Source organism: Myodes glareolus, chromosome 19 (genome assembly GCF_982192425.1).
Source record: "Myodes glareolus chromosome 19, mMyoGla1.1, whole genome shotgun sequence".
Taxonomy (NCBI): Eukaryota; Metazoa; Chordata; class Mammalia; order Rodentia; family Cricetidae; genus Myodes; species Myodes glareolus.
This window is the reverse complement of record NC_142044.1, coordinates 42,297,431-42,311,324: the sequence shown is the minus strand read 5'-3', so window position 1 is coordinate 42,311,324 and position 13,894 is coordinate 42,297,431. Positions and strand designations below refer to the sequence as shown.

Here is a 13,894-nt window from a genome sequence, read left to right as displayed (position 1 = left end):
TCAAAGCCACAAGTAGAAAGAGAGTGAGGAGGTCCAGAGAGACAAACCAGGCCGTAGGGAGACCTTTCCCAAAGAAGTGACAACTGGAATAGCCAGCCAGGAAGCAGCAATGACAAAAGGACCAGCCATTAAAGTCCAGGAATGAGATGAGACTCGGAACCCAGAGACATGGGGACAGGAGGTGCTCAACACCCAGAAGCTAGGTCACCGGCCTCATCAGTTGGGGATGTCTTCCTCGTACCCTAGTTCATTTAAAGATCGCCACATTGCACCATCCTGGCTCCCGTTTTACAGGCAAGAAAACTGCAGCTCCTGAGATCCTACAGAGGCGGACCACGTGAACCTGGCTGTCCCCACCTCTGGGCACCTGTCAGTCCCCCTGCCCACCTCACATCTGTTGAACAACCCTGTCAAAGTCTGGCATTGTGCCCAGCTAAAGTCGAGGGGTGCCTGGACCCTCTTAACACCAGCTGAGGTCACCCAGAACAGTCCTCTGTCCCCTCCCCCAGGCAATGCAAAGAAGGCTGACAGGATGAGAAGGTAAGGGGCAAGGGGCTCTCCACTGTCAAGGTAACCATTCTAGACCAGAACCTGAACCAAGATCCTTGTTCCTTGAAGATGGTCATCTTGCCTGTTCCTCAAGTGTGTCCAGTGTCGCCTGTAGTACCCCTTCACAGTCCCTTACCTTAGTACCCTGTGGTGCCACAAAAGTAGACAGGATAGACATTCCCTAAGTGAGTTAGGTGGGCAGTGCCCCAGGCCTGGCTGGTTTAGAAGTCTAAGAACACAGAACCCCAAGACAGAAGGCAGAAAACGGGTATTTGGGCAACAGCTGTGGGTGGGACCCTTTGCGGACAGTTCAGTTGCCCACGAAGCAGGCAACAGAAGACCCGATTAGAGAGCCTACAAGTACACGGAGTTCCATGCTGATTGGCCACCAAGAGACCCTGCTCCCACCCCTAGAGAACTAGGAAAAAGGACACAAGGAGGCAGATCTCTAGGGACAAGACCACTGGCCTCCCAAGAATAGCAGAAAATCACATTGAAGTCACCTTTAAGAGGACAGTAATGGTGTCACCTGCTGTGAGTCAGCTATGACCCAGAAACATGCTAGGTATCCATGTCATGTCCCAAACACAGCCACCCTGGGAGACAGATACCTCTTTCCCATTGTACAGAGCAGAAAACTAAGGCACAGCGTCAGAGGGCTCAAACCCAGAAGCTCAGCATTCTTCTCAACTACTTCCTGTTATTATTTCAAGGAAATGTTGCTTCCAGGGAATTCCAGGGAGTGGGAGAGACAGAGGCAGGTTCCCCAGGGAAAGGGGGTGCTGGAAAACTGGATATTCAGCAGCCAGGGGCCTGGACTTCTTAGGTGACCTCGGACAATGAACTGCCTCAGCTAGGACCTCAAAGGCAGAAATGCCAGATGCCCAGAGCAATGCACTGGGTTGGTGGTTCTCCAGCAGACACAGGAACAAGAAATGAACGTGTGTCCAGATGGGGACCCGGAAGAGCAAAGGCCCTGAGGGGAGAGGGTTAAGAGAGTCCCAGACAGGCCACGGTCCCCTCAGAAAGCAAAAGAAAGCTTTGGAAGGGCAGTAGAAGGGACAAGAAGCTCAGGCCTACCCACGGGAAAGCACCCCCCAAACATCCACTTCACCCCGTAACAACAACATTGAGTCCGCTGAAGCCCCCTCCCTGCCACTCCTCCACCACACCTTCCCTCTGCAGAAGCCCCTTCTGGGACCTGCACATCTCAGTAGCCTCGGCCCTCCACGTGGAGACCACCACACCTTAGAGACAGCATCTCTCTCTCTGCTTAGCAACCGCCAACACCGAGCCCAGCCAACCAGCCTCCTCACTGTCTCCTCCTCTCTCCATGGAGACCACAATGCCACAGCAACTGCCGTCACTCAGTGCCCGCCCGCTTGCCTGGACAACAGCTCCCTCCACGTGGCCACCACCAACACAGCCTTGCTGACAGTGACAGCCTCTCCTCTCCTGGGGCAGCCACCAACCATAGCTCGACTGGAACAGTGCCGGCTGCCTGCCTGCCTGCCTGCCTGCCTGCAGGCTCCTGGTGTCGGGCTGCTCTCCCTGCCACCTCTAAAATTCAATGTCAGGGGATCAGACCCCACATGCATACAGGAAGCATCTTCTGCAATCAGCTCTCACCTAGACCCTCCGTAAGCCTGCTCTTTGGTGAAAAGCCCCCATTGGGCGGAAACGGGGCCATGTTCTCCCAGGCTGGCCCCCGACTCCTAGCAAATGTAGACATCCCCTGCGCAGGCCGGGGAGTGTCAGCCTCTAAGCTAGGCAAAGAGGCTGGAAATGGGGGTTTCCTTCTCACCCACAGTGAAGGACTGTCCCAGCCCCCAACAGCCTGCCACTCTGCCAGGAGCATCTGAGGCCTTAGGGAAAGGGAGCCAGGAAGAGGCAAGGTTGGGGTGCCCATGGCTGGGGGCAGGGCCTGGGACGGGCAGGAAGAGACCTCAGCAGGCTGAAGCTGGGCTACATCACAGGTTTGCAAGGCCGGGTCATGTGAGCTGTGCTCACAAACAGCCACACACTCACAGTCATAAGGACCCTGTCCTTACCAGATGTCTGCCGGCAAAGGGGGCCCCTGCAACCAGTGAGGCTTTGTCCCTGACCCGGGTCTCAAGGAGGTCCCTTAGGCAACCCCAGCAGCAGCGGTGGCAATAGGGTCTTGGGTCCTGGCCCAGTGCAGCAGCAGCTCCTCAGTCCTCTGCTCTGCCAGGAGGCGAGGGGGAGAGAGGGAGGGAGGGAGGGAGGGAGAGGAGGAAGAGAGGGAGGGGACAGCAGGAGGAGGGAGGAGGGAAAATGCTGAAGTCTTGAAGGGTACACTCACTTCTTTCTTAGGTTTCCCATGGCAACAGCATATACCACAAATGATATCAGTGTGAGAGAGAAGAGGCCGAGGGAAGGGAGGGGTGGAGGGAAAGGGAGAGAGATGGAAACAGATCTAGAGACAGAGATTGAGGAAGGTGGTAGCTGAGACACGGGGAGAGACAGAGATAAAGAGATGCAGAGAGAGACAGATGAGGAGAGCGATGGAGAGAGACGGGAGGGGAAAGGGATTGAGGAGGATGGAGAGAGGAGAAAGATGCAGAGATACGAGGAGAGATGGGGTGAGATGGTAAGATGAGGAGAGAAGTCAGAGAGATGAAGGATGACGACAGAGACATATGGGAGGAGAAGGCAAGAGATAGAGGCATGGGGAGAGAGATGGAGAGACGTGGGGAGAGAGATGGAGAGACGTGGGGAGAGAGATGGAGAGACATGGGGAGAGAGATGGAGAGACGTGGGGAGATACTGAGAGATACCAAGGAAGACAGGAAAGGGGGCGCGAGCAGGGACAAGAGATGGGGGATTAAAGATGGATCATACGGCAAACTGGTTAGAGACAGAAGTAGAAAGAGTGCCAGTGGGAGAGGAGCACCGGAGGGGAAGGGCCTCGAAACACAGAAGGCAGGCTGGGAACTCCCCAAGGCATACCATGGGGTTCAGGGATACAGCCAGAGGCCAGGAGCCCCCAGACATCTTTGAAGCCCAGTGTCAGAAGAGTGATCAACAGATGGGAAGATTTTCTGTGAACAGTGGGTCTCCAACTCTGCCGCTCAATTCCTGACTCCCTGATGGGCACCCGAGTCTGAAGGGACCTCTCAAATTCCCTCATCCACAGTCACGACCACACATTGGGCATACTCACCGAATGCCCACTGCCCACAATACAGCCTTCACCTCATCTCAGTGCTCACCTGTCTCTCCTTCCTGCCAGTCATCCAAATCACCAGCAATGCCTAGCCCCTCTCATGGACTGAAGCCACACAGTGGGCTGCAGCCAGTAAGGACAAGCCCCCTGACCCTGCATGCCCCCTCTCACTCAGAACTCCACATGACTGGCACACACCCTTTGCCCAGTCCTGCCCTGCCAGCCTCTCACCACAGGCTGACATACCTGTCTGCCCTCCACCTCTACAGACATACTTGGGACAGGAACGACAGAGGCCAAGCCCAGTCTCCGAATGTATACACACGTGCTGTGCACACACACGGGCCCCTCGCCTGTCTGGTCCTACATCCTCCATCAGCCCAGATGGCACTCCCAGACCTCCCCCGCAGGCAGGGGCTCACACCTCACCCCCTCGCCAGTGCCATTCACAAACATATGTAGACCCACCAAGCACTGACAGCCAGTGCACCCAGAACATAAACACTGAGGCCCTGCCTGCCTGGGTTCCTTTACCCCCACCCAGAGGCAGGAAGGGTGAGCAAGACTGGGGGCTTACAGAATGGCTCCCAGTCCTAGCGGAGAGCCCACTGAGACCCTTGGCCAGCAGGGCTGCATCCCATGGGACACACTCTAGACACACACCCACACAGTGCACCCAGACAGAACCAACACGCCCACAGAGCCTGAACTGGGAGGGGGAGGGGGCTATACAGGCACAAGTCCTAACACACAGCCCCACAGCTGTGTCAACACTCCCGGGAACACTGCAGAGACACACACCAGCACACCCACAGACACACACTAGCCCCCTACTGTGGACTGCTCGCACATTCAAACTTGCCAAAGGCACCCAGACAAACACGCCCCCGTGCACAGGACACCCTACAGAGTTTCACACACCAACACATACATGTCCGCAATCCTGCCTACACAGGGAACCCCTCCCAGGCACGGGGACCAAAGCACACCTGCCACACAACCCCAGGACACACGACCATGCCTGCACCCTCTGCAGTGCTCCCAGGGTATGCGCACTGGATCCCAGTCTGACTGGGGCACGCTCCTGCCCCACCACCTTGCGGGCTTCGCTGTGTCCCCACCCCCACCCCGGCCCGCCCCCGCCGGCTGCTATCCATCCTGCGCACCGAACCGAGCCCAGAGCCCGTGAAATTGGCTGCGAGAGCGTCAGCGGCTGCGGCTGCAAATTCTAAGCACAGGGAAGTAAGGCGGAAAGCGGCGGCCGAGTCGGGGGCGGGCGACGCCAGGCGGGGACGAGAAGCCGCAGGATGTGTCTGGGGCGGCGGCGATTCGCGGGACCAGCCCCGGCCCACTGAATACGTGCCTCCTCTGGGATGCCTTCCTGGCACTTTCTGGTGCGCAGCCGCAGGCCCAGCTCCGTGGAGGAACTGGTACTCTGTCCAAGGTGCTGGGCAGTTCCTCTCCAGCTCTTTGCCTCTAAGAACTAGCCTTACCAGCTGTGTTTACCTTGAATACGGACCGCAGACTGTCTCCTCTTGATCATCTGCGCCAAGGAGTGCTACCAAGTGGAATCTAGGGGCTGTGTAAGGGGCTCTCAGAATCCATGCAGAATAGCAACCACAGCACGCTAAAGATCGCGGGTCCATATCCACCTGCGTCACACATGGCAGGGTTCTGCTCTTAGTTCAGGTTCCTCAGGAAGACCAGGATAGCCTTGCTGCCTCCTCATAGTGTGAGAAGAGTCTCAGAAACCCAAAAGAGCATGTAACATACCCCCCATACACTTCACTGTCATCCAACCACAAACACGAGTGAGTTGATCATCAAGGAAAGTGTTGAAGTGGGGTTCCTAAACCCTCACCCCACCCCACGTGAACTGAAGTCACACCAAGCATACAAAACTTGCATTTTAACAGGCCCGAGAGATCTGCATGCTCCAAACCACACGGACGACGCATGATGCATGGTTTCTCTGCCCGGCACTCACGGGCCAGCGCTGCAAACCCCAAGTCTAGACTTGCCTTCTCAAAATCCCCTCCAGGTTTCCCTACCTCCACGGCCCTGGCCTACTCTGCTCTCTCTACCTGGCCGAGCCCCCAGCTTCCACCACCAGACATCGGCAGCCAAAATTAAACAAGCAAAAGAGTCTCTCGTGCCTCTCTGGCATAGAGCAGGTGCTGGCTCAAGGGAGTTCTATGTTGCCCAGAACAGAAGGCAACACAGCCTCCCCCAGCCAGCCAGGGACTGCACAACACCAGCCCCCAGCCTGCAGCTCCAGCCCTTCCTGACCAGAAGACTCACTAATGAAGACTTCCTGTCAAGCAAGACCTACTGTGTGCCAGAGGCTTAGAACTCATCTCCAGAGGCGCTTGTCTGAGCCCTGGGGCCTGCTGCTCTCTCTGGGTGAACAATCTGAATACAGATGTGTGCACAATCTGAATGAGAACAACGTCAACCATCCTCAGAGAGATGAAAGCAATGTGAGTTTGATGAGTGTTTTCTGAGAACCTACGGAGTTTGGCAGGCAGTGGGAGACAGACAGACCAGAAATGGCTCAGCAAGTAAGCAAACCTGTGAAATCCCTCCCAGGTCGTGAAAAGGGCAGGGAGGACAGGCAAACAGGCCCTGCATCTGTGTCTCCAAGACCCCAGGAGGGCTGTAGTGGGAAAGTGACAACACTCAAGAGGGAAACTGAGTCAAGTCTGAGTCTTGAAGCTGGCTCAGAACAGACAGACCAACAACCCTTGGGAGTCACTTCCCACATCCCCTAGAGAGAGGGGGGGTGACAGGGAGGATGTGTCTTACCCTCTCCCAGCTCACGACATAACCCAGGGGGGTAGAATGTAACGCCCAGACCCTCCCCACTTCCTGAACTTATTCCTTGCACAGTTCAGGGGATGAGAAGTACAGGTTGGAAAGGACAGGATGTATACACACACACACACACACACACACACACACTGCCAAGTACCCACTAACACAATGCTGGAGACATCGTGGAAGGCCAGAATCAGAGAACAGCCTTCAGGAATGTCACAGACCTGGGGTGGAGACAGAGAAAGAAATGTTGAGAGAGTTGAGACCTGGGGGCTGGCCCCACAGTCCCTACAGCTATCACACAAGGTCCCCCCACCTACTGTTTCCCATATGGTCAGGTCCCAGTGCCCATTTACAACTAAGTGCCACAAGGCCCAGAGAGGGCGCTAGTAACAGGACACGCCAAGACGAAAGGACCCAGACCCACTTGGCAAAGGAGTTTAGCAATGAATAGAAGCTGGTTTCAGATCTACCTGTAAAGTTTTAGTCTGGATTCCCCTGCTCTGTGGCCCTGAGCTGGTCTGCAATTTCCTGTCTGTGAAATGAGGAATAACAGTTGCTCTTACTACTCAAGGATTCTGTGGGATGAAGCAAGAGCCATAGATTACATCTATGAGTTATATATTGCATCCCAAACCAGGGCCTAGGCAGGGACTGGAGAGACCTTCACTGATAGACTTCTTCAAATTACCACTGCATTGGTCAATGTTCTCTGAAGCCAACCCCTTCCTCTGGCCTGCCCAGGTGGCTCTCCAGTCCTCAGGGGCCCCTCGAGGGTTTCCCTGGGAACTGTGTGCAGGGCTGGGCTGAAGGAAAGGGAGCTCTATTATCCCAAGCCAAGACATGATGCCCAGGAACGGTATCAGAGCCTCTGCCCTGGGTGTTCACTGAGCCAGGAGAAGGTTAATTTGATCAGGGATAGGCTGGGAGGCAGACAACTGTGTTAGCCTTCTTAACTGTTCTCACCCAAGCAGCCTGATGGGTACGGAGTGTCAAACTTAGAAGCAGTGGACTTGGCTGGCGCAGCGCAGGGGGAAGGGAGAGGTTTGGGGCAAGGGAAGGACCTGGACTCTGGACTCTTAGCAAGTCCAGAGGTTTGGGGCAAGGGGTGTGCAGGGCCTGACCTCACTTGTCAAATCCTAAGGTACGCAGTCAGTTCTTCCTACTTACAGAATGTCATGCAACCAGGAATGGCAGAGGTGGTCCTAGCACTCCAATTTGCTTCCAGAACAGTACTGGGGTAACAAGTAGGCCACATGAAGGAGAAAGCATGGGGGTATCAGAGACCCTAGGCCCTCCCCGCTAGAGAAGGATCAGCAGCTGAGTGTGCCTGTCTCTATGCAAATCTGTGGAAGCCACAGGCAACCTCCAGTGTAGCCAGTAACCCAGCTTTCAACCCAGATGTCACCCTGACTCACCTCACCCCCTGTGGCACAAAGGTTCCCCTTCCCTGCTGATCTGATGTGTCCCTGCAGCCACCCTGCGGAGGAAAGAATTCACTGACCTCAGTTTGCCTGAGCACAGCCCTGTGACCAGCAGCCAGACCACCCACCTACAGGATGGCTGAGTGGACCCCAGGAAAGAGAAGAATAAAATTCTTTGCAAAGTTTGAGCAGGAGTTGCCGGGGAGGGGAAGGGGGGGGCTGGTCTAGGAAATGGAAGATAGAGCTGGCGTGGTTGAGCTCCACCCCATTGCCAGGCACCAAAGGGCCCACTGTAGTTCCTGTGACCCTATCCTTCACCTCCAGCCCCCTCCACAAGTGACAGGTGAAAGACCTGACAGGGAAGTGGGGAGAGAATGCCCAAATCACAGAAGTCAAAAACTGGCAAGCTGAGATTAGAACCCAAGACCCCAGGCTCCCTCGACATATGCCTGTGCACCCACATGAACAACTACAAACATGGGTGTCCACGGTGCGTGAGCTTCTGGGACAAGACCAACACAGACCTGAGAGGCTCAGAAGCTAGCAAGTGACATGGAGATCCTCCTGCCTCTGCCTCCCGAGCGCTGGGAGAGGTCTTAAGAAAAGGAGGACCACCGGGAAATGGGGGCTCCTTGGGAGAGACTGCTTGCTCTGAGGCTCCATCCGCTTCTTTTGTTCTTTCCCCTCCCAGGGGACAGGACCACACTCAGCCCCACACATGCACAGTGATATCACATGCCCAGGCCCATGAGGGTAGCCCTCACACTGCTGTCCCAGTGACGTCACCAATAGCCAGAAGCTGATGTCACAGCCCAAGGTTCTCACTGACATCACACACACTTCTTTCTCCCCAGTGTCTTCCTACTCTTCTTTTCCTGTCGAAGGGATGTTGGCCCAGGGGTCCCCCTATTCACCATGTATAGAAGTAGGGCCCATAGGTAGCTGAGACCGTGTGTTCACACAGTGTGCATTCACCCACATACCAGACAACATTTACAGGCATGTGCAAGCCCACATGCCCTGCTGTTGATCTAGACATGATATGTCCCACAGGTGTCCACAGGCTATAGAAGCAGCATGCGCCAAGCAACACACATACACATGCAAGCATGTCCAGCCCCTGCGGTGCAGCTCCTGGTGCTGAGATGCCCCTCCTCCGTCACTGAAGCCAACAGCCAGGGCTGCAGCTTCCACCACATTCCTCCAGGTACCGCCAGCAGCTGCCCCTTCCCCCCCAGCTTCTCCTGCCACAGCCTGACCTGCTGACAGTAACATCCGCAGCCGGACACAAGAGCACGCATGCACACAAACATGTATGAGCACTCAAACACCCAAACACACACACACACAATCAGTTCAACACCTGTATCTCTCAACAACTCAATAAGGGATCAGTGCCTCTGCAGCAACTGCAAGGCAGGAAGAGTCCAGAGCCCCGGCAAGTGCCCTTAAGTACCACATACCTCCAAAGCTGACTGAGATTCCCAGCAATGTTCCTGGCTCATTCTCCTTGGTCATGCCTAACACACCGAGGCCTGGCAGCCTACATCCTCCGTACAATCTCCCCAAGTGCGCAGATTCACACACAGGGAGACATGCAGACACACACACATCCCAGCTCTCCAAACATTCTGAGAAAGCCCTGCTGGGTCACAGACTGTGTGTGAGTGTGTGTGTGTGTGTGTGTGTGTGTGTGTGTGGCGGGGGGGGGTCTATCCTGAGTCAATACACACCCCTTCCCACGTGCATATACCACCCCATCAGCCAACACACCCACCCTCTGCCCCCTCCTAGCCAGTTGCAGTCAGACACACACACACACAAAACACGGGAACACACACACACACACAGACACACACATCATCCGGCAGTGGCGGGGCCCAGTCAGAGCTGCAGTATGTCGGTTTATGCTGGTGCCTCCGTGCTTGTCCCACACCAGCCCTTCTGAGGAAAAAAATCCAACCCCCTGCAAGGGTCCCCCATGTACCCTAACTCTGGTCCACCTACTAAATTCACAGTGCCCCCGAGGGGAAGGGGAACAAGCCGCACCCAGGCCCCCTCACCCTGAGCCAGCCACCTAGCCACCCCGTCAACCCCCCTTACCAGTGAGAAAATGAATTCCTTGACCCGCCAGGACTCAGGGAAAGGGAGATCGGAGCCTCTGATTTGCCAAAATGGGGGCCAGAGAGGTGCGGTGTGGCACTGGCTAGCAAAACCATCTTCCATCAAGCTTCTGCACCACCACTCCGAAAATGCTCACCTCGACGCTGGTCCTCCCTGCCCTCCCACCACGCCTCCGCCCAGCCTCACCCCCACCACCTCACGCAGGGTCTTCCCCTGGGGGTCTCACAGGGATCCCCAGACCAGGAGGAACCCGGAGTGACTCTCCCTGGCTCATCCTCCCCTCCGGAGTCGTTTTTCAAGCCCCACCCCCGCTGGCGGCCAGGGCGCCTTCAGCTCAGCCCGGATTCCCGGGGTCTCCTCCAGCCTCGGGCAGCTCTCGGATCTAGAGGAATTCACTCACCTCCAGTCCCGGCTGGGATCCGAGCAGGATGCCACCGCCTCCGGGCAGCGGCTGCTGCGGGGCCTGCGCCGGAGAGCGGGCGTGAGCGCGGGTGCGAGTGTGCGCAGCGGCCGGCCGTGGTTCTGTGCGTGTCGTGTGTCTGTGGCGTGGCCCGGGCGTGTGTGTCTGTGAGCGTGCGTGTGCGCGCAGACACTGCCACCCCCGCCTCCCGCCGCGCAGAGCTGCCGCCCGCAGAGGGCCCGGGCACCGGGCGGGGTGCCTCAGGGGCTGGAGATCACTGTCTGTCTGTCGGTCCGGCCCTTCAGCCGGCTCCCCGGCTCCCTTCACAGGCCTTTCCGCTGCAGACCCTCCCGCCGGCTGCTTCCACGGCCACGAGCGCGCTCCCAGACTCACGCCACCGGGCGGGGGCCGCTCTGGGCTTCGGCGCTGCTGCAGCTGTGGCGCCCTGTGAGGCGGCGGCACCGCGGACCGCCGAGCCCCGGGCACCCGCCGAGCGCGCCCCCCCGGCCCCGCCCCGCCTCGGCACCTCGCACCGGGCTGTGTCTCGGTCCACCCCACCACCGCCTCCACCAGCTCATTCAACAGCTGGAGGCAAAGTTGCCCGGGGTGCAGCGCCCGTTAGAGGACAATCCCATCCTCGACCCTCCTCTCCCAGGTGCACCCCTTTCTGCCTGCGCCCTGATCTGGGGTCTCGTGCGTAACCGCTGGCGAGCTCTGCGGTGGGGCTGCTGCGTTCCCATTTTACAGGCCGGGCAGCAGAGTGCTTGCCCCAAGGTAACCCAGCGAGTTCGCAGAGTCTCCAATTCTCTCTACCTCCAACCAGGGTGTGCGCTCTCTCTCTCTCTCTCTCTCTCTCTCTCTCTCTCTCTCTCTCTCTCTGCCTTAACCCATATCCCCTGGAGGATACTGAGCTCTGCGGCTACCCAAAGAAACTTCCTAAAGCCTTCCTGGCCCCATTTCAAGCTGTGCTTCACACACACACACACACACACACACACACACACACACACACACACACACACACCATCTTGCAATGGGTCTCCCTGCACGGCTGCGGTAGGGAGGGGCTCTGCACCCAGAACTGGGTAGGTACATGAGCAGCTGATGGGGAGTCTGGGTTGGTGTCAGGAGCCTCCTCCAGCCGCTGTGACCAGCAAACCCAGACAGTTGAGTTGTGCCGCCGCCGCCAGGCTTTGTGCTTCGCAATCACTTTTCCGGCCGCATTTCCCAGTGCCTGTCCTCAGGTGGTGCACAGCGGCTCATCTCGGCTGCTGGAACTCCTAACAAGGGCATCTCATGCAGGCCTGGGCTGAGTCTGAGTGGATGAATGGGGATTGATGGATAGGAGTTGCTCAGCTGAAGAAATGGAGAAGGGTATCCCAGGCTGCGGGAACAACATGTGCAAACGTCGCAGAGGCGTAAAGCATCCTGGAGTATTAAGTGCGCAGGGACCCACGGAGTTGGGTATTACTAGAGCAGAAAGAATTGCTTCTCGGAAACACCTCCCTCTTGCCATCTGAGGACAGGAAAGCGGCTCGGGATAGGATAGGACCAGAAGGGTAGGCAAGCGCTGAGATGCAGGCCACCTGTTATGTTATGGTACAGAGAGACTGTCTCACCTCTGGGTCTCCAAATCTGTATCTTTGCTTGACAGGCACACTCCTACCCACCTATCCTCAGGTTCCTCCTTGCAGACCCAAGGAAGCCATTATGCTGCCTCCACCCTCTAACCTAATCCCTTCCCCCAAAGAGGAAGCTGAAGAGCTCAGTCAGGATCCCCCACCACCGGAGGACTGGGCGCCAAGCTGGGTCCAGAGCGGTCCCCAACGCCAGCCCGGCCTCTGACAGAGACAGCTGCCCCTGCGCCCTCTGGCGGATCTCATGCGTAACTGCAGAGAACACGTGTGCTCTGGTTTGGGCACTGGGAGAGGCCTACTAAATCCGCTCCGGCCCAAGACACTGAGCAATGCACCAGGGAGCACCAGGCATCGAATGGCAAAGTAATATGTCTAGTTCCATCTGTTTGAATTTCCCAGAGTGAGAGCCACCCCTCCCGTGCCACCCAGTTTCCTCCTGTAGGAAATGCAGTCCTGGCCAGTCCTGAAGGCAACGCATCCTTAACTTGGATACTCCCTTCTTTCCTGGGGCTACAGAGCCGGCTAGACTCACTCAGCGGTAGTTTTGAGCTTACATCATTCCCATATTCTCCATGAAGACTGGCCACTGCTGAGCAGAAAAACTGTAGCCGGTTTCCCTCTCTGAGCTCTGTTGCTGCCCCACACAGAAGATTGTGGTGTTGACCTGGACTGGGGTGGGGGTGGGGGGATGTCACTGCCGACCACACCACCATCTGGCTCCTTGACTGGGCTTTCTCTACACCAGCACTGTCCCACTGTACCTTTCTGCCATGGTGGGAATGATTTAAGGAGCCGCTAACCGCATGTGGCTATTGTGTGGTTAAAACCAGGCCTTCTACAAGTGCAGACTTATCTGTTTTATTTTGATTGATCTAGGCTTAAATGGCCACGGGTGGCTTGTGGCTACCATGTTAGTGGAGATCTGGGTGCACAGCAACCTCCTAGCTCAGTGCGTGTGTGCGCATGGGGATCCTGAGCACCCGGACATGGGGGTGGGATGAGGCAAAGGTGGACCTCAGCATTTCCCAGGTCTAGGCCAGGCCTTCCCATTCTGCACCTGGTCTCTTGTAAATGGCCCCTTCTGCTTCTCCTATCTGCTTACACCCTCCAGAGGCAGCCCGGAGCCCAAGCAGGTGTGGGACTGTCTTCTCATGGCAAAGTCGGGGGGTGTGGCATCAACTGCCTAGGTGCCCACTCTGAAGTATCCAGATCAGCCGAAGATGTCTACCTCGGTGTGGCTGCTGGGCAGACTCGGGGTCTTCTAGAGAATGAAATCCAACTCCCCACTTCGCTCACTGGGTGGGCTAGTCTTATGGTAACTTGACACCAGCTAGAGTTTTCTGACGGGAGGGGAATCTCAATGGAAAAAAATGTCTTCATAAGATTCATTAGCAATTTTTTTTTTTAGTGATTGTTGGGGGCGGGCCCAGCCCATTGTGGATGGGGGCCACCCCTGGGCTGGTGGTCCAGGGTTCTATTAGAAAGCAGGCTGAGCAAGCCATGTGGAGCAAGTCAGTAAGCAGCAGCCCTCCATGGCCTCTGCTTCAGCTCCTGCCTCCAGGGTCCTGCCATGCTGGAGTTCCTGCCCTCACTGCTGCTGGACTGTTGTATGGAAATTAATCAAAATAATAAACCCTTTCCTCCCCAACTTTCCTTTGGTTATGGTGTTTCATCCCAGCAATAGAAGCCCTAACTAGGACATCCTCACTGGCCCTTCGCAGTTGGCCCTGGCAACCCTTCAGCATCTCTCCCAACA

At 56.6% G+C, this 13,894-nt stretch overlaps 1 protein-coding gene across 6 annotated transcripts in view; it reads right to left on the bottom strand.

The window, feature by feature from the left end:
- The window catches only part of Elfn2 (extracellular leucine rich repeat and fibronectin type III domain containing 2), a 50,475-nt gene extending 39,549 nt beyond the window's left edge, over positions 1–10,926 (bottom strand). For 2 of the 6 annotated variants that reach the window (XM_048454826.3, XM_048454828.3), the window contains exon 1: positions 10,502–10,926. The gene's annotated coding sequence lies outside the window, so the exon portion shown is untranslated. Of the gene's footprint in view, positions 1–2,600; positions 2,765–10,080; positions 10,254–10,501 lie in introns of those variants that run through there. The other 4 variants (XM_085678362.2, XM_085678365.2, XM_085678360.2 and 1 more) reach the window with 2 other exon arrangements.
- Between the last annotated feature and the right edge of the window lie 2,968 nt (positions 10,927–13,894).